This window comes from Triticum dicoccoides, chromosome 6B, assembly GCF_002162155.2.
Source record: "Triticum dicoccoides isolate Atlit2015 ecotype Zavitan chromosome 6B, WEW_v2.0, whole genome shotgun sequence".
NCBI lineage: Eukaryota > Viridiplantae > Streptophyta > Magnoliopsida > Poales > Poaceae > Triticum > Triticum dicoccoides.
The window spans coordinates 718,559,986-718,584,048 of record NC_041391.1 but is presented as its reverse complement, the minus strand read 5'-3'; the positions used below and the strand labels follow the sequence as shown (position 1 = coordinate 718,584,048).

Sequence of the window (24,063 nt, the reverse complement as noted above, 5' to 3'; positions counted from 1 at the left end):
TAATGGAGCACCATGGGCAGGTGCACCATTAGTATTTTTTTTACTTTTTTTTGATTTATTTTGAATTTTGAAGGCGGGAAGATAGTAATGGCGCACCATGGGCAGGTGCGCCATTCGTAAGTTTGAATTTTTTTGAATTTTTTTGCCTCTCCAGATCTTAAAAGCCCCGTATCTTTTTTTCTGTTAGGTTTTTGAGGATTTTGAAAATGTTTAACGGGGTTCCCCCGATTAAATTCGGATGTAACTTTTCGAGTAGATGATTTTTCATATAAAAAACTTTTTCATCCGAGTTCGTATGCAAAAGTTATGCCCATTTTTACAAATTCTCGAGAGATTTTGCAAAAAAGTCAAAAATTCATGTTTGTAAATTTTGCTAACAACTAGACCACATATCACATGGGAATCTTATTTTCTTTTATTTTTTTGACACTTCTATCATTTTCTTTTATTTTTTTTTGAAACTGAAAGGGCGGTCCACAGGGGGTGTGTGCATTCGGGGGAATGTTTGGGCCAAATTACCAATGGCGCACCGTGGGATGGTGCGCCATTACTAGTTCAACTAGTAATGGCACACCACTCCCACGGTGCGCCATTAGTAGTTTTGAAAAAATAAATAATTTTTTTTTACTAATGGCGCACCGTGGGATGTGGTGCGCCATTAGTATTTGCACACTAATGGCGCACCAACACATGGTGCGCCATTAGTATTTAGTAATGGCGCACCACATGTACAGTGCGCCATTAGTGTTCATCCCATCTATAGCCCTTTTCCTAGTAGTGAGACAACCTATCAGGCTGCATATATGAGAGAACAGAGGGCCAAAAAAGATATATTAGTCAATTAGCTATCTAGGGATCCCAATTCATCACTGGAAGTTGACCAACAAAGAATGAATGTTCATTGAAGATCGATTTTAGAAAAAGCTAAGATCTTGGAAGGGCAAGCTTATGTCATTTAGGGTCAGCTTATTCTTATTAATTCTGTGCTTACAAGCATGCCGATATTCCTATTATCTTTCTTTGAGGCATCCGTAGGGGTATATAAAAGTTCAGATTTTTATCTGTTGAGATTTTTTTGGCAAAATGATGAGAATACAACCAAGTACAAACCGGATAAGTGGGACATTCTTAGTAGAACGAAATACCAAGGAGGTTTGGGTATTGAAAATCTCAAAGTAAAGAACAAGTTCCTACTTAGTAAATGGTTATATCGGCTTTTGGTACATGAGGATGGGGTGTGGATATAATTATTGCGTAACAATTATCTACATTCGAAAACTCTAGCACATGTTATGGCACGGCCGAATGATTCTCCTTTTTGAAAGAGGTTGATGAAGACAAGGATCACTTTCTTTAACATGAGTAAATCTATCATTGGCGAAGGTCGCACAACTAGATTCTGGGAGCATACTTGGTTGTGGAGATGCGTCTAGCCTTACAGTATACAATGCTTTAAAATATTGTGCAGCATAAAGCGCCTTTGTGAGTACAATTCTAGGTTATTTTCCCTTAAACGTTTAGTGCAGACATGTACTACTGAGGGAATGATGGGATAGCTGGCTACATTTTGTGTGTAGGTTGATGGAGGTCAATCTATCTAATGTGCCAAATACATTCGGACGGAAATTTTTAATTTCATGCGTATTAAGTCAAATCTATGTATTCGACTTCATTAATATTGTACAAATCCCTAGGTCGACCCATATTTGAAAAATTAAGGTGTGTTAAAAATCAAGATCTTTATGTTGTTTGTGCACAAGAGAGTGATTTTTTACTAAGCACAACTTGGCAAAAGAAAGGTGGGAGGATAGGAAACGATTCAACATTTTTTTTCAAATGTCCACTAGCCAGGTTATTTGGCAAAGAATACATGTGTTATTTAATTTTTACCGCCGAGTAGCATCTCCAATTCATTTGGTAACTGGTTAAATGGGCTGAAGACTAATATAACAACACAAATTCATGTGGGAGTTTGTGCATTGATACGTCACCAACGCATCCATAATTTTTGATTGTTTCATGTTATTATATTATCAATCTTGATTTTTAGGAACTAACCTATTAACTCAGTGTCCAGTGCTAGTTGATGTTTTCTGCATATTTTTTATTATACAAAATCCATAACAAACAAAGTCCAAACATGATGAAACTTTACGGTGGTATTTCCTCAGCCAGAAGGGCCCCTAGAAACTTCGGGAGGAGGCCAAAATATGTACGGGGGAGCCACAAGCTCACATGACGCGCCCCCAGGGGGTGCGCCACCTGAGGTTATGGGCCCATTGTATATCCGTTTGACCTAATTCTAAGCCTATAAATTCCCATAAATCCCAAAACCAAAAGAGAGCCAGCCGAAACTATTTTTCCGCGGCCACAAGTTTCTGGTCTTCTGCGATCCCATTTGCAGGCCTTTTCTGGTACTCTACCGGAGGAGGAATGAATCGATCACGGAGGGCTTCTACATCAACCTTGTTGCACCTCCGATGATGTATGAGTAGTCCACCACAGACCTATGTGTCCATAGTGATTAGCTAGATGGATTCTTCTTTCTCTTTGATATTCAATACAATATTTCCTCGAAGTTCTATACGATGTAATCTTCTTTTACGGTTTGTTTGTTGTGATCTGGTGAATTGTCGGTTTATGGTTGGAATATTCAATGAAAGTAATTGAGTCTTTTTTGAACTTTATTATGTGTGATTGTTATAGCTATGTAATGCTTCCAATCTATGTGTTTTCTTTGGCCAAGTTGATTAGTTGATCATTAGTGGAAGTGGTGCATAGTAGTAGGTTCAATCTTGTGATGTCCTCACCTCGTGACAGAAGGGGTAGCGAGGGACGTATTTGTATTGTTGCTACTAAAGGGAAAACGACGGTGTTTAATCATATTGCTTGGTTTTATTATGTCTACATTATGTCATCTTGCTTAAAATGTTACTTTGTTTGTCATGAACTTAATACCATAGATGCATGTTGAATAGTGGTCGATTGATGAAGTAATAGTAGTAGATGCAGGCAGGAGTCGATCTACTTGTCACGGACGTAATGTTTATATACATGATCACGCCATGAATGCATGTCGTCATAACTATGCGCTTTTGTATCAATTGCCAAACAGTAATTCGTCTACCCACTGTATATTATTTTTATAAGAGAGAAGACTCTAGTGAAAACTATGGCCCACGGGTCTACGTTAATCATATTATAAAAATCAAAGATACCTTGCTGCAATTTTCTTTCTTTTATTTTACTTTGCAATATATTTGTCTACCATTACCAGATTTAATACTTGCCCGCGTTGGGTGCAAGTATTTGCTTTTATATATGCAGGTACTATTGGCGGGTGTTTGTGTGGTTCTCCTTTTGGTTCGATAACCTTGGTTCCCTACCGAGGGAAATACTATTCGCTACTATATTGCTTCAACCTTTCTCTTCGGGGGAAATCCCAACGCAGCTAGTAACATGCATTACTTTCCGTTATCTGGAACTGTCAGAATGATGTTGTTTTTAACCGAACCAATATCACAAACTTTTTGCAGGTTATCGTTTGGGCGTCTGGTGGATCTGTAGGTTGTCATTATTCAGTCGTGTGGAAGTTAGGGAGCTTCTGGCCTTTGGGTGCAACCGCTGGGAGATGGTAGCACGAGCTACATACATGTTTGGATGGGGGTACAATAATACGATATGTGTTTAGGCATCGTGTCCTATTTGTTCTGTTTGTGGCATCTGGTTTTATCTTTTGCTTTTGTTTACACACATGAGACGAGTTTCGTACTTTCTTGCTCTATTTTTTTTATAAAAATGGATGTCTGCATTGCTTGATGTAGAGGCTAAGGGTACTCCCCCTTCTCAAAAAAAATTAATAAGCAAGCCTGGCAACATTATAATTTGGAATATATGATACTCCATTCTGTTGGGTTTATAAGTCCGGCATGAGCTTTTAAGCCTTCAATCAATGGACTAACAAAATATGTGTGACTAACAACATCAGTTTCACTAGTCAAATTGAAGGTGTTAAAAGCCATCCCCGAGTTATAAACCCAACCAAAGGGAGTAAACAGTTAAAATTAATGATTAATTTGGTATAAACAAGGATTAGTCAATGCCGAGGATGATGCAGACCTCACTCCCTCCTACCCTGATTTGCTACGTTTGATGGAGGTGATGAGTACATGTGACCCGTGTGATGACTAGCAAGTAGAACGTTAATGAGCATTAGACTTTGTGGAAAATCTTGTCATTATTGGGTAGAGGTGGATTAGTCAATGCTAACGATGTACTCCTATATTCAATTATGGTTGTAGTTTGGGAAAGTTGTGTCTTGCTGAGCTGTATGTGTGAAGTTGTGTTGCTAGCTGATTGTTCGGTAGTAGAGAAATTCTAAGGTGCTCCCAACTATTGTGGACCATCCACTTTTACCTTGTGGTTGGAGGTAATAGGTATTACCAAACTTAGGAGTATGAAATTTTCCAAGATGTTATTAATTTCTCCATTAGTATAAGGAAGTTGTACCATGAAAATCAAAACAATTTGTTTGAACAAAGACAATAATGAGCAATGGTCAAAAGCATTCGATATATATTTCTCACAATTAATTGATTACAATGTCATCATTTAAACACAAAACAATTTAGGGTTAGCAAGGCCATCGTGAATAATGGACTAATGGGCGAGATATCATAAAGTCCTACAACCCTTGAATAATGAATGATGGTAAAAACAAGAACCTTGAATCATGAATTGTTTGGGGACGTGGAACCCAGGCTATATAACCGTCCGATGCAAAAACATGCCATATTTCCTGGATCCAAATGTTAAAGCAGAACTCTCAGAAAAACATATACATACAAACTATAAAACTGAATGGCTGAGTGATTCCCAAAAGTGTTGATCGAGCACTAACTAGAAGAAGATTACGGATGCTAGCTAGCTGGTGCTCACAGAACACCCAAGCTAGTATTGCTTCAAAGAGAAAAGATCAAAGTAGGAGAAAGGGGAAGAAGGGATTGAACCGACCCATAACCACTACCATTTGCTTCATATAAATGAATAGATAGGGTCAAGCTACAAGAGATGTGGGCAAGTGTGCTCCACAGCTGTTGAATCTCGAATCAAGATACAATTAACAAGACCAAAACAGGCTAGTCTCTGAACATCAAGAAGCTTCATTTAAGGGTGGGTGATGTGTACATGGGATGGGTACTGATTACCACGTTAAGGAGCATTATACTACCATATCACTGTCATTATTGGTCAACTTTGAGGATGGTGTAGACCCTTCCTCGCTGATTGGTTGTGGTTGCTGCTCAGAAAGACCCAAGCTAGTAAGACTACCCACAGTCAGTGGTAATAAGATAGGTGGTAACATCACACATCTGTAGGCAAAACATGATGTGGCGAGTAATTAATGAGGAAAGAGAGGCATGTGGTAACATAGCTAGTTACTGTAACATCACACATATCAAGACAAGATGAGTCTACAACCTAATAAATGAAGTGTTGCATAACATCATACGTATGTTACTCCCCACTATAGAGGTAAGAACATAGACTAGTAAATGTTACTAGTCTAAGTTACTACCCATTGTGACTAGTCTAAGCATTGCTTTCAAAAGGAGAACATCCAGTTAAGAATTAATTAAATCCGGTTAATCCATGCTTTGATTGGTTCTCTAGTTTATCAAACGTCAGTACATGGGGTATACATACCCTAATCTTCAATCAATGGAATTAGACAGTTCATTCACAAATCACTTTTGCTGTTTCACACATACAAGTAGGAGAAAGGGTAAGAAACACTGATTGCCACGTTGAAGAGCATGTGATGGATACCGGCTACTCCGTCAAGGAGCATTAAACTACATTGTCATTATTAAGACGGGGAATAGTCAATTCGGGCAAGTTGCGTTGCTGAGCTGTATACATGTGAAGTTGGTGGTTCAAAGCGGCGTGTTGACCAGCCTGCTCATCGGTAACGTTAATAGGATGAATTAAGCTGCCAAATGGTGGAATATTGTAAAATAGAGTATCTCCACCTCCAGATAGTGCCCAACAGCAACAGGGAGGCATGATCCGTGACGCTAGGACTATTGCAAAATTGTTGTCAGATCTGCCCAATGTTTTAAATAGCTATATCCATAGCTTTTGAGAGCTCTATAGCTAAATTTGAAATGACGCTAATAGCCTACTATTTCTTGTCATAGTGCTAAATTTAGAGTCATTTAGCCCGCTAAGCCGCTATACAAAAAACCATCATTCTGCGTTATTTTTTCTTCTTGTTTATGATATATACAATGCAAAGCTTTGGTTATTGAATTATGACACCCGATTGGTGCTCGGGTTTTGATGTGCGAATAGCCCAACATTTGTATATGTCAAGTATATAGAATATATCATATATGATGACTGATTGTGTGCTTATTCTTTTTCAAAATTTCATGATTTTAAGGAAAACACTAAATGGAACTTAGCTTTGCTATAGCTCCACTATAGCTTTTCATAGCTTCTAGTTGAGCCACCGCTAAATGGCATAGCTCACTATTTAAAATATTCCATCTGCCTGAAGACAAGATACGGGCTGTGATCGAAGGTGTGCGGATGGACATGTTGTGCAGTACCACATGGGCATGGGCACTTTGGCAGCCTAACTGCAGAGGCTGGATTATCATCATCAGGGGAGAGCATGGGGGGGATTAGCAAGCTGTTGATGCACCAACATCAAGTGGTGGCACCGCATGACAAAGAACATGTCGCCGGTGAGAGTACCGATGCCATTGGGGAAGAAATCGTTCAAAAGAACATGTACAGACAACAAACTAAAAGTCCGACTGGTTCCTAAATTAAGCACTGAGCAAATTAAGATGGAGCTGGAGCACTCACCTGGATGAAGTGTAACGCCAGCTGCTGCTGCTGCTCTTGCTTTGGCAATGGAGCACCCCAAACGAGCAGTGCTTCAGAGGGAAAACGAAGGTCCAAGTACAGGAGAAAAGGCAGGCAAGAGGAGATGATGGAGCAAAGCCCTCAAAATGATTGCAACGACCTACGTACCTAACTATCAGGGTGGCTTCATATATGAATGAGGAGATGGGGGCAATTACCCGTGTTAACTGGAATGAATCAACTCAACCACCCGTCCGGTTGCCTTGTGGTTGGACGACGAAACCTCCCAGCAGCAGCAGCCAAGCAGTGAAGTTGAATATTGAATTATTGATGCTGCACATGGCGACGAGTCGAAATGGGAACGTTCCTAGAGCGATCATACGTGGAGACGGGACCGTTTCGTTCCCCACGGATCAACACCACGCTTCAGCATCCTCGGTCTCACTGTCATCGGTGACCCGCAGCACCACATGTCCAACTTGCCTCGCCCCATCAGCGCGACGACCAAGAGCCTCTCTTTGGCATGCATGCATTTACCCTCTGCATCTAGGATGCGTTTTTTTTTTTGAAACGGAGGTTAAAACCCCAGCCTCTGCATCAATCGATAAATATGATCATCTTTATTAATTATTCAACAAATGTCTGACAAGAATATATATCAAGCCATCACTCACACCTATAAACTTGACAATATGAAGTGCTCTCACTTCCCATATCTGAAACCGGTGTTGTCGCCGATTCATCCACATAACGTATTGAAACCAACAACCCGTGCAGCAGATCTAAAGAGTACACCACATGCACACATTTTAGAAGCCGTCATCATCATCGAACCGCTGACCCATCTACAGAAGAGAGAGATCCGCATCATCCTTGCCAATCCGGCCAACCGTCGACGCCACCATGGAGCACAACGGCGCCACTGCCCTGCGTTCGTTCATCCAGATGCGAAGAATATGGAAGATCTGTCATGCGTAGCACCTGCCGAACATGCATGACATAGCATAGCACCTGTCGATCATGCATTACTTGACATCTCCACCGAAGCTCCGTGCAAGACGAAGCCGTTCCACCTCCTGTCACTGGCTTCCAGCGCTGCTCCACCTCCGTGCAAGAAGAAGATGCTCCCAAGAGAGAAACGATACCGCAGTGCCACCATCGTCCGATCTGGAAGACAAGAGCCTAGGGTTTCCCCCGAAGCAGCACGAGTGGGTCGACAGTAGTTACACGATGATGTCTTCATGAAGCTAACGGCGCAGAATGCCACCATCGCCTGCCGTCGACTCGGTTTTCACCGGCAACTATGTTTCCCGACTCGCAACCGGGACTAGATGACGGATCTCGGTTTTTGATTTTTTTTTGCGTGAAAATCGTATTTTTTTCCTTTCACGAGAGGCACGGTTTTGCTTCCGCGAGAAGCACGGATTTACTTTCACGAGAGGCACGGCCATGCCTCTCGGAAATGAAAAAAAAGTGCTTTCTTTTTTTCCCTTCCGTGAGAGGCACGGTTTTGCTTCCGTGAGAGGCACGTCTGTGCTTCTCGAAAATGGGGAAAAACACATTCTTTTCCTTCTATGAGAGGCACGGTTTGCTTTCGCGAGAGGCACGGCCGTGCCTCTCGGAAATGAAAAAAAAATTTCTTTCTTTTTTCCCCTTCCGTGAGAGGCACGGTTTTGCTTCCGCGAGAGGCACGCTTGTGCATCTCGAAAATGGGAAAACACGTTTTTTTTCTTCTGCGAGAGGCACGGTTTTGCTTCCGTGCGAGGCATGGCCATGCCTATCGGAAACGAAAAATAACATGTTTTCTATTTTATTTGTTCCTTCTGCAAGAGGCATAATTTTTTTCATTAAATAAAAATTTCATCGAAAACTATCAACATGATATCTAGTTTTGAAGATCTCGATGTGAGGAATCCAATGGTCAAAAGGGCTTCAAATTTGGACGCATGGTTTAAGAGAAAACATTTTGAATAAACGGATCTATTAGAAAAGGGAAAACTCCCGGGTTGTGACAAGTGGCGCGCATGCAGCGCACCACTTGTCGCAACTAGGGAAGTGAAAAGTGATCTTTGGAAGGAGCATTCCTCAATTAGTGATTTCCGAGTTTCCCTCCCCTTGTGGTGCCCCCTCCTCCAATCTGTATATAGTAGAGGCTTTTGGCACTTTTGATACATAAGTTTTGGAGCCTCCTCTAGTTCTCTAGTTGTAGTTCTAATTGATCCTAGTTGATTAATTACAGCTTGACCTGGATCCTCTAATCCTCATAATTAGAAGTCGAGTATGGTTCTAATCTCCTCCCTCTAATTCTTCGGCAACGATTAGCTCTGGACGGCTAAGCGCCGCCGAATCGTAAAGACCGTACGCTTGTAACTCATAGAGAGGTCGTGCTTTCGGTATTTCGTTCGAGGGAATATTGATGAGCAGTTCGCGGAATCATTCATCTATGGTTCGAGGGACTCCAAGTAAGATCTACAATGACTCATCTTCTTTCGCTGCAACTCAAAGGTGGGCACGATCAAATCCAAACCGTTAATGTATCTTCATATTTTTTCTGGATAATTGTAGGGCGATTTTTGTTTACTATATTTCCGAACAGAGACTATGGGGCTCTCAATCCCATTTACTACCATAGAAACAACTCTTGATAGACTGATACATCTCTCTGTAATCCCTTGCTCGAGGTATGCCCACCATCTATGACAAACACAAGCAAGATATAGGGTATCACTATGGAGGTCCGAACCTGGGTAAATTCTCTGTGTGACCTCCGATCTATGACTTCCAGCTACGCTAGGTACCCTACCGAGGGATCTAATAGTTTTCTGCACCGTCGGTCTTCTTTGTCATCCAAAGGTTGTTTTTATGTGCCTTTTTATTGTCAGCCTTGCCATTTCTTAATTCCTGGTTTTCGTTAATTATTATTCCATGTTTTGTATTAGCCCACTACGAATGAAGGTATGGGTACAACATTTTTGTGTTGTTTAATCGGAGCTAAAATAGTGGTTCTCTGTGGTAATAAAATTGTTGAGGAGGGTCCCAAATAACAAAAGGAACACAAGAGAAATCACCCAAGAACAAGGTTCACCGCACAAGTTTACTCAAATCACACACAAGGAGAGATACACCTCAAGATCCAACATCAGGTTAGTTATTTATTTATTTTTTGTTCTGTCTATTTTCATCAGAATGCTATAAAACTGCACTTTTGGGTTTTGCAGGTTACTGGGCCTGCTTGCAGGTAGTTTTCAGATTGGGTAGCACTTTGGGTCGACCGACGCGAGGCATGGATTAGCCACTTTCTGCACCATATGATTAGATGTCATAATCGTTGGTCGTCATCCCTTCGTTCTCATCCTCCCCGCACACACAGCTTCTCCACGCACTAGGCACAAGTCGGCTAGAGAATATACTTGCTTGACTGAGAAAAAGGGCCCCTTCATCTTTTCCTGCATGCATAATCTCCTAAGCAATCACCAACCAATTTAATTAGCTTTTCAACAGTCGCTTTTTGGAGTAGCTGGCAGAGCAGAAATATAACCATACTACATAATACTTGGCATCAGGCCACTAAATAATGAGATCAACGCTCAGATCTAGTTTGTACTCTTACCTCTCACGGTGAAAAGAGGGGGTAAGGTGGAGCATGTTAAAACTACTCATAGTACTTATATGCATAGGCAAGGCAATTGTAGGACGATGTACTTTGGTTAGATTAGTAGCAAAACTACCTTGGAAGCAACTGACCTTTTCCTATTTTGTTCAGCGCACTAGTTAATTTATTTTTTCTACAATGGGCTGGGTATGTAATTTTGATACAGACAACTTGCGCATATGCAAGCCTGCACATCTCAAGGATCGATGAATCGTTGTTAGGTTCATTGAATTCCAACATAAATAATGGATACTTGGCATGCGACTTTGCATAGGTGTCAGCCTACCAACTGGTGCCAACGTGCACTTCTTAAGCTTGAAAGATTCGGCTATTACCTTCCACCATGTATTTTAGACCCAGCTGATATAAACTAATGGCCAATAATTGAGCATCTTAATTTTGACCTAGTCTATCTTTGTTTCCTGCACCTTGGTTGTTGACTATTCTTTCTCTCACTTCCAAGGGATCCCTTCCACAGCTCCCACAATCATTTCCCTCCTCTTCTGCTTCTTCTGCATCCCACAAAAACTGAGTTGAGGTGCTCTGCTCTGCTGATTTTCGGTACTCTTTGCTTTCAGAACTTCATTTCTGATTGAACGTGAATTACCCTTGTCTTCCTTGTTCTATTTGAATACAGAAACGAAACTCAAAAAAGAATTTCTCATGGTCCTGTTTTCATTTGTGTCCTCTTCTCTTTCTGTGATCAATTCCCGTGGAGTTAGTTTTGTTTCCCTTGTGACAAAACCTTATACTTCTTCTGAAACAAGTTCCGGAGAAGGGCTCTTCCCTGATAAAAGAAGAGACACAGTAAGCACTTTCTTGCAACTTTATCTGTTATAGCTTTATCTTTTATCTGTTCAAACTTCTTAACAAGCGGGCATATTTTCAGAACTCCAATCCGCTATAGCTGAAGTTATAGTACGTCATCCATATAGAGCGTGATATATGAAAAACTCAAAACGGTGCCCGGGCTCATCTGCTCCCTCTCAGCAAAAAATTCAAAAAAAATACTAGAAAAATTCAAAAAATTCCAAACTTTTTTGTGGTGGTAGATAATTTGACGCATGAGGTGCGCCCCAAAATTCAACTCATTTGGACATCTGAGCAGCTCTCGGCAAAAAAGACAAATCGGGTCAAAACAGTGCGTGAACAGTATACATTTTTACAGACCCTGATTTTGTCTTTTTTGTCGAGAGCTGCTCAGATGCTCAAATGAGCTGATTTTTGGGGCGCACCTCACGCGTCAAATTATCTACCACCACAAAAAAGTTTGGAATTTTTTGAATTTTTCTAGTATTTTTTTTGAATTTTTTACTAAGCGTGGGTGCAGATGAGCCCGGGTGCAGATTAGCCGCACCCGTGATATATATTCTACTTTGTCTTACGCTAGCAGATAATTCTCCTCTTGATGAATTTTTTAGTCTCTAGATACTCAATATGCTTCTGCCAGAAAACTGATAAAAACTTGTCCATTACTGTTGAAAAAGCAATTATTCAGAGGGGCACACCAACACCAAACTAAGGACACACCTGGCTACTATTGAAAAAAAATATTGTTACCAAGTAATTCAGTAATGCTCCCTTGTTAACTCCTTAATTATTTTGTTGATATGAACAGTTATTTCAAGTTTTTAGGCTCCACTGGTTATATTAACTCCTGTTAGAAGAAGATTTTGATATGTTTGTCAGTTCTTCCGCAAAAAGTAAAAAATATATGTTTGTGAGTTCCTAGAGAAGTTCTTTAAACAGAATGGCCCGAATACTACAATCAGTTGCTAGAAAAGTTCTTCACAGGGATCTGTTAGCATGTACAATTACAGAAGATAGATTTGGTCCCATCCAGTGTTCTTGCAAATAGTATAACACTATAAACTCGCACAAGTTCAAAGAGAATCACACAAGATTTCCCATCATCGTCTAACATCGGTGTCCTATTTGAATGCAGAAACAAAACTCAAACAAGTTCTTCTCGTGGCCATGTTTTCATTTGTGCGGTTAGGTCTCCTCGAGGAACATACATACCAAGATTAGTTCTCCTGGAGGAACATATATACCAAGATTGTTTTGTTTACCTGCAATTATTATAAGAGACACAGTAAGCACTTTGTTGCGAGTTTATTTGTTATTACAACAAGTGTTATCTCCACAATCGAACATATTTCCGCAACTCCTTTCTAATGCAGTCATATACTCCCTCCGTCCGGAATTGCTTGCCGGAAAATGGATGTATCCATTTCTCCAAGAAGTAATTCTAGACGGAGGGAGTATATAATACACCTTCCATATAGAAAAGTCCTTCATAGGGATCTGTTAGCCTGTACAATCATGCAAGACATATTGGGTTACAAGTAGTATAACAGTGTAAACTTGCACAAGTTCAAACATAATCACACAAGATTTATGAGTATTCAACATCTCAAAGCTTGTGCTTCATCTGCCATTGCATGCAGATGCAGTCTATGCTTTTCATAAACTTAATTGATTGGTGTTTTTACTTGCCATATACATCATTGAGACACAACAATTGTCTGCCTTGCAGTACTGATTCTTCGGACAAGTGCCAAAAATGCCAATTGAGGCACCGGCGCTTGGTCCCTTGCTCGGAAATACTGTCAACACGGTCATAAGTCCATTCTATACGCTCTTCTCCAAAAATGCCACGTATTGCTTCACCGCTCGCACAAACGTGACAAATCACAGGACTGAAACTGAGACTTTGAGTGGCAACTTGCTTCGCGTCAAATAGAGGATTGAAGATGGCGAAATGAATGGCCTGATACCGACAGATGAAGCAGAGGAGTGGGTGCAAAGGGCGGAGCAAGCCATATCTGAAGAAGCGGCAAACCGCGAGTCTTTTGATTAGAGGTGCAGAAGCTTTGGGTGCTCCCTGAATTGCTGGGGAAACTATAAAACCAGCAAGAAAGCGGCTGAGAAGGTGGATGTTGTGCGACAATATAACAGTAGCGTACCGGTACCAGATAATGTCACACGCGTACCACCTCCACCTCCTGTCGTAGATTTGTCCACCCACTCTGCTCAACTTCCGCCAAGCAGAGAGCGTACTCTCAAGAATGCTCTCATGTGCATTAAGGATGACCTCACGGTGGGAATGATTGGAATATGGGGTCCACGTGGAGTAGGGAAAACACATCTTCTCACAAAGATAAACAATTCATTTCTTGAATATTGCCCCTTTGATATTGTTATCCTTATTAAGGGCTTGAGTGAATGCACAGTGCAAAAAGTTCAATCTCAAATCATAAACAGGTTCGGTATAAACCAGAATGTTAATGTGACAGCTCAAATATATGAACTTCTCAAGAAAAGAAGTTTTCTGGTGTTGGTGGATGACCTTTGTGAGGAGATAGACCTTTCAGCAGTTGGCATTCCACACCCTCTTAGAGTTGTGGACCAAAAGAAGAGGAAGGTGCTAATCGTTTCACGATCACAATCCATATGTGATATGATGAGTGTGGATAAATATATACAAGTGCTTGGTTTGGAGGAGGAGGAGGCACACCAGCTATTTGAACAAAGTTTTGGTGAGGAGAATCTTTATACTGATCCCCTCGTCGGGGTACTTGCTAAGGATCTCGTGAGAGAACTAATTGGCCGACCATCAGAGCTGATACATTTCGGGAAGATGATGCGAAGAAGCAGAAATGAAAGGCAGTGGGAAGATGTCATTGATGCAGTAAAGAGATCAAACCTTCGAAAGGATAACCCATTATGTATGGTAAGTGCTTGCTTCGATACTAAAATTTCTAAATAGTATTAATGCCATTACTGAGTGCTAATATATGCATATTATTTTTAAACCTGAAGGCGGAAAGAATTATGGGAAGTCTCGAGGATTCCACCGAAGACTTGATCGCGAAAAAAAGGATGTATGTCAGAAGATTAAGAATGCTGAGCGGGAAGGCAAGAAATCAACAAATGAGGCCGACAGATGGCTGGAAAAAGTGGCCAAAATCATTGATGTTGTGCGTGTAATCTCTGTGGACTATAAGTTGAAGAAGGATGTTGCCATGGAGGCATCTGAGAAGCTTCGTGAGGTTCGAGAATGTCTTAGTATTTGTCCTAGTACTGTTGCAGTTGAGTCAATGCCACCTCATGTCCAAGAGATGCCTGGTCCATCTATGTCAGCTAAGAACCGTAACCTTCAAGATGCTCTCCAGTACATTAAGGATGATCCCAAAGTGGGAATGATTGGAATTTGGGGTCCAGGTGGAGTCGGGAAAACACATCTTCTCAAAAACATCAATAACTCATTTGGAGAGGGCATGGACTTTGATTTTGTTGTCTTTGTAACTGCCTCCAGAGGGTGCCAAGTGGAAAAGGTCCAGTCACAAATCATAGAAAGGCTCAGGCTGAAAAGTATTGGTCCTAATGGTCTTACTATACATGAGTACATGAAAACGAAAAGCTTTCTTGTACTATTGGATGACCTCTGGAACGAAATTGATCTAGAAGAAGTTGGGATACCATACCCCCTTGGAAAAGTAAACAAACTCAATAGAAAAGTGGTGCTAACAACAAGATTAAGAAAAGTTTGTGGCCAAATGAAGGTGAAGAAAGAGTTAAAAGTCACATATCTGCAGGAGCATGAGGCATGGCAGCTATTTGAAGAAAATATTGGTGCCGAAACTCTTTCTAGTCCCCATATTGAAGCTCTTGCTAGAGAACTTATGAAGGGACTGAAAGGCTTGCCATTAGCTTTGATAACTATTGGAAATGCAATGTATCGGAAAGATGAGTATCAATGGGAAACTGCCATCCAATATATGCGGCAGTCATGCTGCGCTGATGACAAAGACCCAATAGAACTGGGAATGGAAACTAATGTTTTCAGGCGGCTGAAGTTTAGTTATGACAATTTGAGAAACAAGACCTTAAGAGATTGTTTTTTGACTTGTGCACTGTGGCCAGAGGATGAGAACATTCGCTAAGTTAACCTTGCTCAATGTTGGATGGGCTTAGGTCTAGTCAATGAGCATGACATATAATCTTCCTTCAGAAAATCATATAGTTTGATAGCTGACCTTATAGCTGCATGTTTGCTAGATGGCAGCGATGTTCGCCCAGGATCTTCCTTCGAAAATTCACATGGTTATGTTAAAGTGCATGATGTGATTCGTGATATGGCTTTATGGATTTCTTGTGACTGTGGTGAGAATAATGACAAATGGATTGTGGCGGCACCAGGTGACAGAGACAAAAAAGTTATTATCCTTTCGAGCAAAGCTGAGTGCATCTCCTTGATGTTCAACAGAATTCCTATCAGGTTTAATCTTGATCCATTAAAATTGAGGATCTTGTGCCTTCGGAACAACGAATTTGATGAAAGCTTAATTGTTGAAGAAATTAAGAATTCCAGTTCACTGACATATCTGGATTTGAGCGGAAACAACCTCAAGGGGATACCGGAAGAATTATGTTCCTTGGTAAAGCTGGAATACCTTGATTTGTCGGAAAATCAATTTGGGGAAACTGAAGTGCCTCCCTCCTTTGGAAACCTCATCAACCTCAAGTTCTTGTACCTAAAGTCTGGTATTGGTTCCGTGAGAATACCAGCTGGGGTCATGTCTAGCCTTAAAGCATTGCAGGTAATAGACTTGAGAAGTTTCTTAAGAAAATGTACCCAATTCCTATACCGAGAGTTGGGCACCCTATCTCAGTTGAAAGCGCTTGGTATTTTGGTCCGAGATTTAGCTCAGTTTGAGTCACTAGGAGAAGCGGATAGCCTCCCTGTTAGATATTTGGCTCTGAATGACGTATGTGCACTCACTCGTATTTTATCAATGGACTTTGCACGAAGGACCTTGTATGAAGTGGATATCAATGAATTGGATATTAATGAAGAATTTGACACTCGAGAAATAACAGTAGTACAACATGACACGGAACAACCAAACAACCATTTTGGTGCTCTCAACAAACTCAGCTTAACTTTTATGAGATCCTTGAGAGAGATAAAGTGGATGGGAGCAACTCCGGCATTTATATTCCAAAGGCTCACTTATTTGGAATTGTTTTTGTGCCAACAGCTATTGCACCTCTCTTGGGTTATGTATTTGCCTCGCCTTGAACTACTTCATATAATTTCCTGTGATGGTATGGTGCAAGCATTTATGAGGTGCCACGGTGACAAATTGTGCAATGGACAGGACAAGACAAAAACATTTCCTCGCCTCAAGCTTCTCGTTCTTATTTATACCAAATCGTTGGAAACTATTGGGGACAACGGTATGAAATTCCCATCCCTAGAGCGACTTGAGCTTGAAGGTAGTCTGGCATTGAAGAGGCTTCCTTTCTGGTCGGACAGTTTGCCTCCAAAGCTGAAGGAGGTACGGTTTGATGATGCTCGATGCTGGGAGAGACTGGAATGCGAAGAAGGTGTCAAAACTATCCTGCAACCCTATCTTAATTTTGGCAGACGATATCAGGGTTAAAAATTTCAACAAAATTTCATTGAATCTGATTTTTATGATTAGTAGTTAGTCCATTACATGATGTATGTAGTTAGTCCATTTCATGTTAAGACACAACTAGCAAACATTGTACGTAGGAAATATTCAAATTAATGCAGCCAGGATGTGCAGCTGTACATGCTTTCCTTTGCTTTTGGCGGAGCACCCCTCTTGTTCCAATTAAGTCTGATAAAACTTGTTCCTGCAGCAAGTGACACTCGCCGGCCTGGGTACAAGTGACAATAGAGATTGTTATAAGCACCAAAAGTACACATACATTCTATATATTTATTGACTTGTTGTATACTACTACTAGTTGCATATACATTGAGGATTTCAGAGGTTCAGATGCTATAACCTCTTAGTGCCTCTCGATCTACAGGGACAGACAGTGAGGTGAAATCGGGGGAAAGAAATTACATATGCCTTGCCTGGGAGAACAGAGAGGATCGGAGTGTCGGTGCGCTTTGTCGCCGCTTTGCTGCTAGAGGCTGGCCCTCGCCGGCTGCCGCGCCTAGCTTCCTGAGAGCCCTCGCCGCCGCGGCTGCTTCGCTGCCGTGCTGGACACCTCCACCGCTGCAGAGAAATGAGTTTTTTTTATAAAAAAAAAAATATCAGAGACGAGATGGGATGAGGAGTAGATCGATGGGCTCCAGTGTTGCTCATCAACTGCCCTGCTGGGCTGGGCTTCAGACTAAGGCCCAGTTTTCTTTTACACTTCTCGTGCAACTCATGGAAAATGAATGCTTAGAAATGGATTATCTAGAACTAAAAATATGTCTAGGTATATCCATTTCTACGACGAGTAATTCCGGACCAGCAAACATTTCCATTCACTGGGGCTGGGTGATGTATCGAACGAGGTCCAGCTGGCCCAATTGTGCAACACGTAGGAAAAAAAGGTGCTGGCCCAAAAATCTGATTTTGAAAAAAAAACAATTGTAAGAATTTTAATTTTTAAATGAGCCGATTTATTTACACCCACAAAGTTGGCACATTTAAAGTTATCACCCAAAAATCTTGTGTACAAAAAAAAAGTGGCAGTACAAAAAAATAAAAATGCCATCCTCTAAAATAATAAAACTATCATGCCACTAAAAATAAAAATGGCATCCTCTCAATAATAAAATTTTCATCCTATTATAAATAAAAATGGCATGTTCTTACTAATAAAACTGCCATGCCATTAAAAATAAAGATGCCATCCTCTCAAAAATAAAAGTGCCATCCTCTGAACTATAAAATTCTTAAAATTGCCAAGATAGTATGAAAAAAAGCAAAGAACTGCCAAGATAGTATGAAAAAGGAAGAGTAATAGGTTTTGCTATAAGAAAAGAATGAAACATATACGAAACAAAAATTGATTTTTTTACGTCCAAAGTATACTACAATACTATAGCATCTCAAGAGTATCACTAAACGTAGCTGTTGCGTGGTGGTAGCCGTCTACTTCTCTCCTCGAGAGGACGGCAGATTGAGTCCCCTCTTTTGCACATTTTTTGGTTTATTTTTTAGAATACGTACGCTTAGCACGTACACAATTCTATATCTACTTCAAAAGAATTTGAATTCAAAATTTAGTTATAAATTTCGTCCGAAATATGTTCGGTATTTCTCGGTAACCATGGTAACCGAGAATCTCGCCCAGCCATGAGAAAATTCGTCCATTCGGAATCCATAACCTTGGTCACAATCCATGTTATAAAAATCCTAAAAGGGCAACTACCTAAAAGTTGTACTCCCTGCAATCCATATTAATTGTCTCAGATTTAGTACTAAACTAGAAGGGCAGTGCGCTTTGCTGCACCGCTTATGTTCTTGGGGTTGGACATGTTTTATTTTTACGTGGTAATTTTTTCTAAGTTGTGAACATTATTTACGTGCTAGTTGGTTTGGCGTGTGGGGGAAACAATGAAGTGTGTGTTCTTTTTATCAGAGATGTTACACGTACCGACAAACTTTGTGGAATCATGGTTACAGATGGATGTGTCAATTTATGGTTGGAGATTAGGGGAAGCGTGGCCTTACGGTCAAATCAAGGAAGTGATTGGTGGGAGAGTATTTAATTAGTACGACCAATCCATAGTGAATTGTCCATGAGTGTATCATTTTTGTTATTTTATTATGGTGTTTGGGTGGATCTTTTTGGCCGTGCGATTGAAGGGCGTCTTTTAATTAATACAAATACATGAGAAAGTTACTTACATCGTTGGCCACATGTGTCGTAGGTGGCACTTCCTTCTGTTAAGGAAGGCCCACATCAATCCGGGCACTAAACAAGGGACCCATTAACCAAGAGATCCCACCATGAAGCCCAGATCAACGACCCAATCAATCGTGTATCCAATCCAAATTGAAGACCTAAGTTGAATGAGAGGGCTTCAAAATTAGAGAGCTTAATGAAGTTAAAGATTTTATTGCAACAACCAAGGATTGACAGAGTCAAAATCAAGGCTTAAAATTGTACACCTCAATGGAATGGGAGAGCTCTAAAATTAGGGAGCATAGTGTATTAAAAAATTGAGAATGAGCGAGCTCCTTGTGAAATTGTTGACCCGATCAAAATTGAATGATCCAATTTCAAATTGAAGACCTCAATTGATTGTGAGGCCTTCAAAACTAAGGAGTTTAGTGTTATAGAGGATGAGCGACAATTAATATGCTTCCGAGTGAATAGTTTTAGCAAAATTTTAGAACAAAAGTTGTAGCTTTTAGAGAAACGTTAAATGTGGTAGTTTTCTAAGACCAATACTTCTGAAGTTCTTGTTTTTGGTTACATATTCGAATTCTGATTTACAAGTCATGTAAGAAATTAGCAGGGACGGAGGCAGTCATTACTTGGAACTCTTTGTATTCCTTGTAAGTTATGCATTTGATCGCTTACTTTCTGGAAGCAAAAGAAACGCAGTGGTCTGCATTTGTTAACCCAGGAATGTTGCTATAGACATGACGTCATCTGCACGATGTTGTTAATCAAACCGTTGCTGTGAGGAAGCAAACTTCAGGACATCGTCCGATTTTGCATCGTGCATAAATCGGCGATGCACCCATTATGCGCAAAGTAGTTACGTTAACCCGCAGCTCGCGTGGAATCCGTCAGTGTGGCCACGCATGTAATGAATCCTCTGAACAACGCAGGTATATCTTCTGAAAGCGCATGACAGCAGGGAGACTACGTACTAGGGGTGTGGTACCTGGTCGCCGAGGAAAGCGTCTGAGAGCTGTAATAGCAAGCGAGGCCGCAGGAAGGAAGCCAGTGTGATGGTGTTTTACTATCCCGGGTTGTTGCGCAGGAAGTCCCCATGAATCATTTGCAATGCTGGAAATGATTGAAGGTGTATGAAATGCATTCGCTGGATAAATGGAAACGAGTTGAAAACTTGATGAGGGACGAGGAATACGTCGTGTGGTATTTACCTGGTATGGAACCCTTTCAACTAGCCCTTCAAGTATTGCATACAAAATATAGATTTCCGATTTATTTTTGATATCCGATATTGCAAGCTAGATCTTTCACTGACTTGCACTAATTTGCAAATTCTCTCTCTCAAGAGCATGACTATCGGATCAGGTAGGCAAAGATTCAGCGTGCCCGGGAAAAGGAACTATTGTTTTCGATTCTACGATTTCATTCAAGGTTAAATGCTTAATGTTTGCCCAAACAGAGTTAATTGCACAAAACTATCACATTGCGGCTAGGTTTGCAGTAATCCACCTAGTCGCTGATTTGTTGCAAAATTCACCGTGTTTCTAGTAATCTTTTTGCAGAAAACACTGATCAAAGGATTTGGCCCATTCAATCACTTGTTGACAGCTAGACCGAATTGTAATGAGCTGACTTGGCAAAGAATTAATATACACACCCCTGAAATAAAAAAGCGAAATCAAGTGCAAGCCGAGAGCGGTGGAAGACTGCGGCCGCGGCGATCTCGTCCCTCTTTTCCCTATTGAGAGTGGTTTTTCTACAACCACCCTCAGCGCACCCATGCAAAAAAAAAACATACCAACATATTTTGAAAATTTTTGAAACTCTGTGAAAGTGATCATCAACAAAAGTTAGAGAGGCTTGCAAAGTTTGGTGGTCAAATGACATCCGCGGAGCTCTATACAAAAAATATTACTCAAAATTAGTCAAATTGTATGTGCACTTTTTGACCAAAATTTTTATAATTTTTTTTGTACAGTTCTTCTTGGATGTCATTTGACCACCAAACTTGGCAAGCATCTCTAATATTTGTTGATGATCGTTTCCACAAAGTTTTAAATTTTTTCAAAATACTTTGATATGTTTTCTTGCGTGGGTGCATCGAGGTGGGATTCAGCCACTACTTTCCCTTTCCCTATTAGCTAGCCCAAGCCGAGCGCTCAGGCGGCCAGCAAGGAAATGCATGTCCACTGCAAGGATTCTGCCCGCGACCGCGAGCATGGATGAATAAAGGAGACCAATTGCTTTCTTGCCACGGCCGCCACTGCTTTGCCGTCACTCAAGGAAGGAACAAAGGCTTGCCAAGGAGCCTAAGCTAAGTACCACCTACTAACCAAGGCAACAGACACACACAGAGACACACTGTTGATTAACCAACCTTCGGCCTGAGCCTGAGAACAAGAAACAGAAACCATGGCCATTGTGCTGGATGCCTTCGCGTCCTATGTCGCTGACATGCTCAAGCAGGTGGTGGAGGACGAGGTGGGGATGCTTCTCGGCGTCACCGGCCAGATCGACAAGATGGGCGTCAAGCTTGGGGATCTCAAGAAGTTCCTGGCCGACGCCGAGAGGAGACGCATCGCTGACACCAGCGTGCAGGGCTGGGTGACCGAGCTCAAGCGCACTATGTACGACGCCACCAACATCCTCGACATCTGCCAGCAGCAAGGCCATGGAACACCATGCATCACGTATGGGGTGCTGTGTTAAGTTGTATATTTATGTACCATTTGTAACATTAACTGGCACGTTGTAACTATCCTAGATTGTAGGATCTGAGGGCCTGCGTGCCATATCTCTCGGGACTTTCTCTCCCTATGTATACTTTGAGATGTAAACAGAATCAATTAAGGAAATCACTTTCCAACTTAGAATCAGTCGCCAGGACCCTCGCCATGGCCGCGAACGACACCACCTCCTCCTCTGCCGCCGCCACGAGCTCGGCCACGTCGCCGGGCACCCTCTCCTCCTCCTCGGCGCCTGCCGCCGGCACCTCCCCGACCACCCCTCCCTTCGTCTTTGGCACGTCCCCCACCCTATTCAGCGGCTCCTTCCCCGCCACGGCACCCTCTCAATTTTCCCCTCTCTTCACCACCGACGGCCCCTCCCTTACCCCCTCGCCAGCCACCGCCGTTCCCCACCCCATTTTTCGTGATCACATCACGAACCACATCAAGTTCCTCCTCAACCCTGCCGATCACAATTATCATAAGTGGAAGACTTTCTTCCTGATGGTCCTGGTACGCTAAGGTGTCTCCTACCTCCTCGACCACCCTCCACCTCCCAATGCTCCATCCCAATACCTTGAGCTCGACGCCCATGTCGTTCTGTGGATCTATGCCACTCTCTCGGACACCATTATGACCACGTTGTTGGCGCCACCACCACCTACGCCCTCTGGCACAAGATCAAAGATTTCTTCCTCGCCAATCGCGACGTCCGCTTCATGATCCTCAACCGCCAATACCGCAACCTCAAGCAGGGTGACCTCTCGGTGCCGGAGTACGCCAGCCGTCTCAAACTCCTCACCGACGCACTCACTGACATCGACCATGCCGTTACCGAGGTGGATCTCACCACGCAGTTTCTTCACGGCCTCGACAAGCGGCTCGACACCATCCACGTCGTCCTTGGTGATCAGTGCCTCCCCTTTGACACCGTCCTCTCCCGTGTTGTCCTTGCGGAGGAGTCGCAGGCACAACGCGTGGCGGAGGAAGGCGCCTCCGCGTTCGCCATGGCGGGCGGAGGTTCCTTGGCCGGCTCCTCTGGTGGTCGCGGCCAGGGTGATCGCGCGGCTGACCGCTCCTATGATCACGCCTCCGACGCTCCCCATCCGCCGCCCCACTCCTCCAGTCGCGGGCGTGGTGACCGCGGCCACAGGCATGGGCGCGGTCGTGGTCGTGGGCGCGGCGATCACTCCGGGCGCGGTCAGCAGGCGCCTTCGTTCTCACCCTTCACGGGGTACTTTGCCCCGTACGGGATGGCTCTCCTGACGACCCGCCCTGGCTGGATTCCGCCGAACACCGCTGGTGTTCTTGGGCCCCGACCCGGCGCACACGCCCAGGCGTATCCTGCATAGACACCCTCGCCGGTGCCGTCCACTCCCTACTATCAGCCCCCACAGCCCTCGTGGGACCACCTCGCCATGCTCAACTCCGCCTTCAGCAACGGCGGCTACGCCACGCCCCCGGCTCCCGAGTGGTTTCTCGATAGTGGCGCTTCCTCGCACGTGACGGGCACCCAAGGTAACCTGACCTCGTTGAGTTCTTCATTTTCGCATTTACCTTCTAGCATTGTTATCGGTAATGGGCATCATCTTCCTGTCACTGCCACGGGCTCTACCACCCTCTCCCCTCATAATTTTCGCCTCACCAACATTCTTGTCTCCCCCAATGTAGTCACTAGCCTCATCTGTGTTCGTAAATTCACTAAAGATAATTCTTGCTCTATTGAATTTTACCCGTGTGGTTTTCTTGTGAAGGATCTTCGCACTCGACGAGTTCTCACGATCTCCGTTAGCCACGACGATCTCTACCCCTTCGTTGGCAATAAACCGGCGCCGGCGTCCGCTCTCCTTGCAGCCACCCCCTCGGACTTGTGGCATCGTCGCCTTTGGCATCCCGGCGTCCACATATTTTCTTCCCTGTCTAAACAATTAGATTGTAATAAGGCTCCCCACACGCCATGTAGTGCTTGCCAACTTGGTCGGCAGCCTCGTTTACCCTTTGCCTCTTCTTTTAGCAAAACTTATGCCCCTTTTGATTTAATACACTATGATTTATGGACATCACTTGTTGTTAGTTTCTCTGGTTTCTAATACTATCTTGTGGTGCTTGATGATTATACACATTACTCGTGGA

The 24,063-nt window shown here is 42.5% G+C and overlaps 1 protein-coding gene, 1 long non-coding RNA gene and 1 pseudogene across 2 annotated transcripts in view; 2 read left to right on the top strand and 1 right to left on the bottom strand.

The window, feature by feature from the left end:
• The window catches only part of LOC119326310, a 29,284-nt gene extending 22,169 nt beyond the window's left edge, over positions 1–7,115 (bottom strand). The window contains exon 1 of the mRNA XM_037599989.1: positions 6,877–7,115. The gene's annotated coding sequence lies outside the window, so the exon portion shown is untranslated. The remainder of the gene's footprint in view (positions 1–6,876) is intronic.
• A 3,862-nt stretch (positions 7,116–10,977) lies between these two features.
• LOC119322486 lies at positions 10,978–12,603 on the top strand. Its single transcript, XR_005155657.1, has 3 exons — positions 10,978–11,089; positions 11,251–11,335; positions 12,474–12,603. It is a non-coding gene; the product is annotated as an uncharacterized LOC119322486 (long non-coding RNA).
• Positions 12,604–13,094: 491 nt separating this feature from the next.
• On the top strand, positions 13,095–17,152 carry LOC119322090 (annotated as a pseudogene).
• Positions 17,153–24,063: the final 6,911 nt, after the last annotated feature.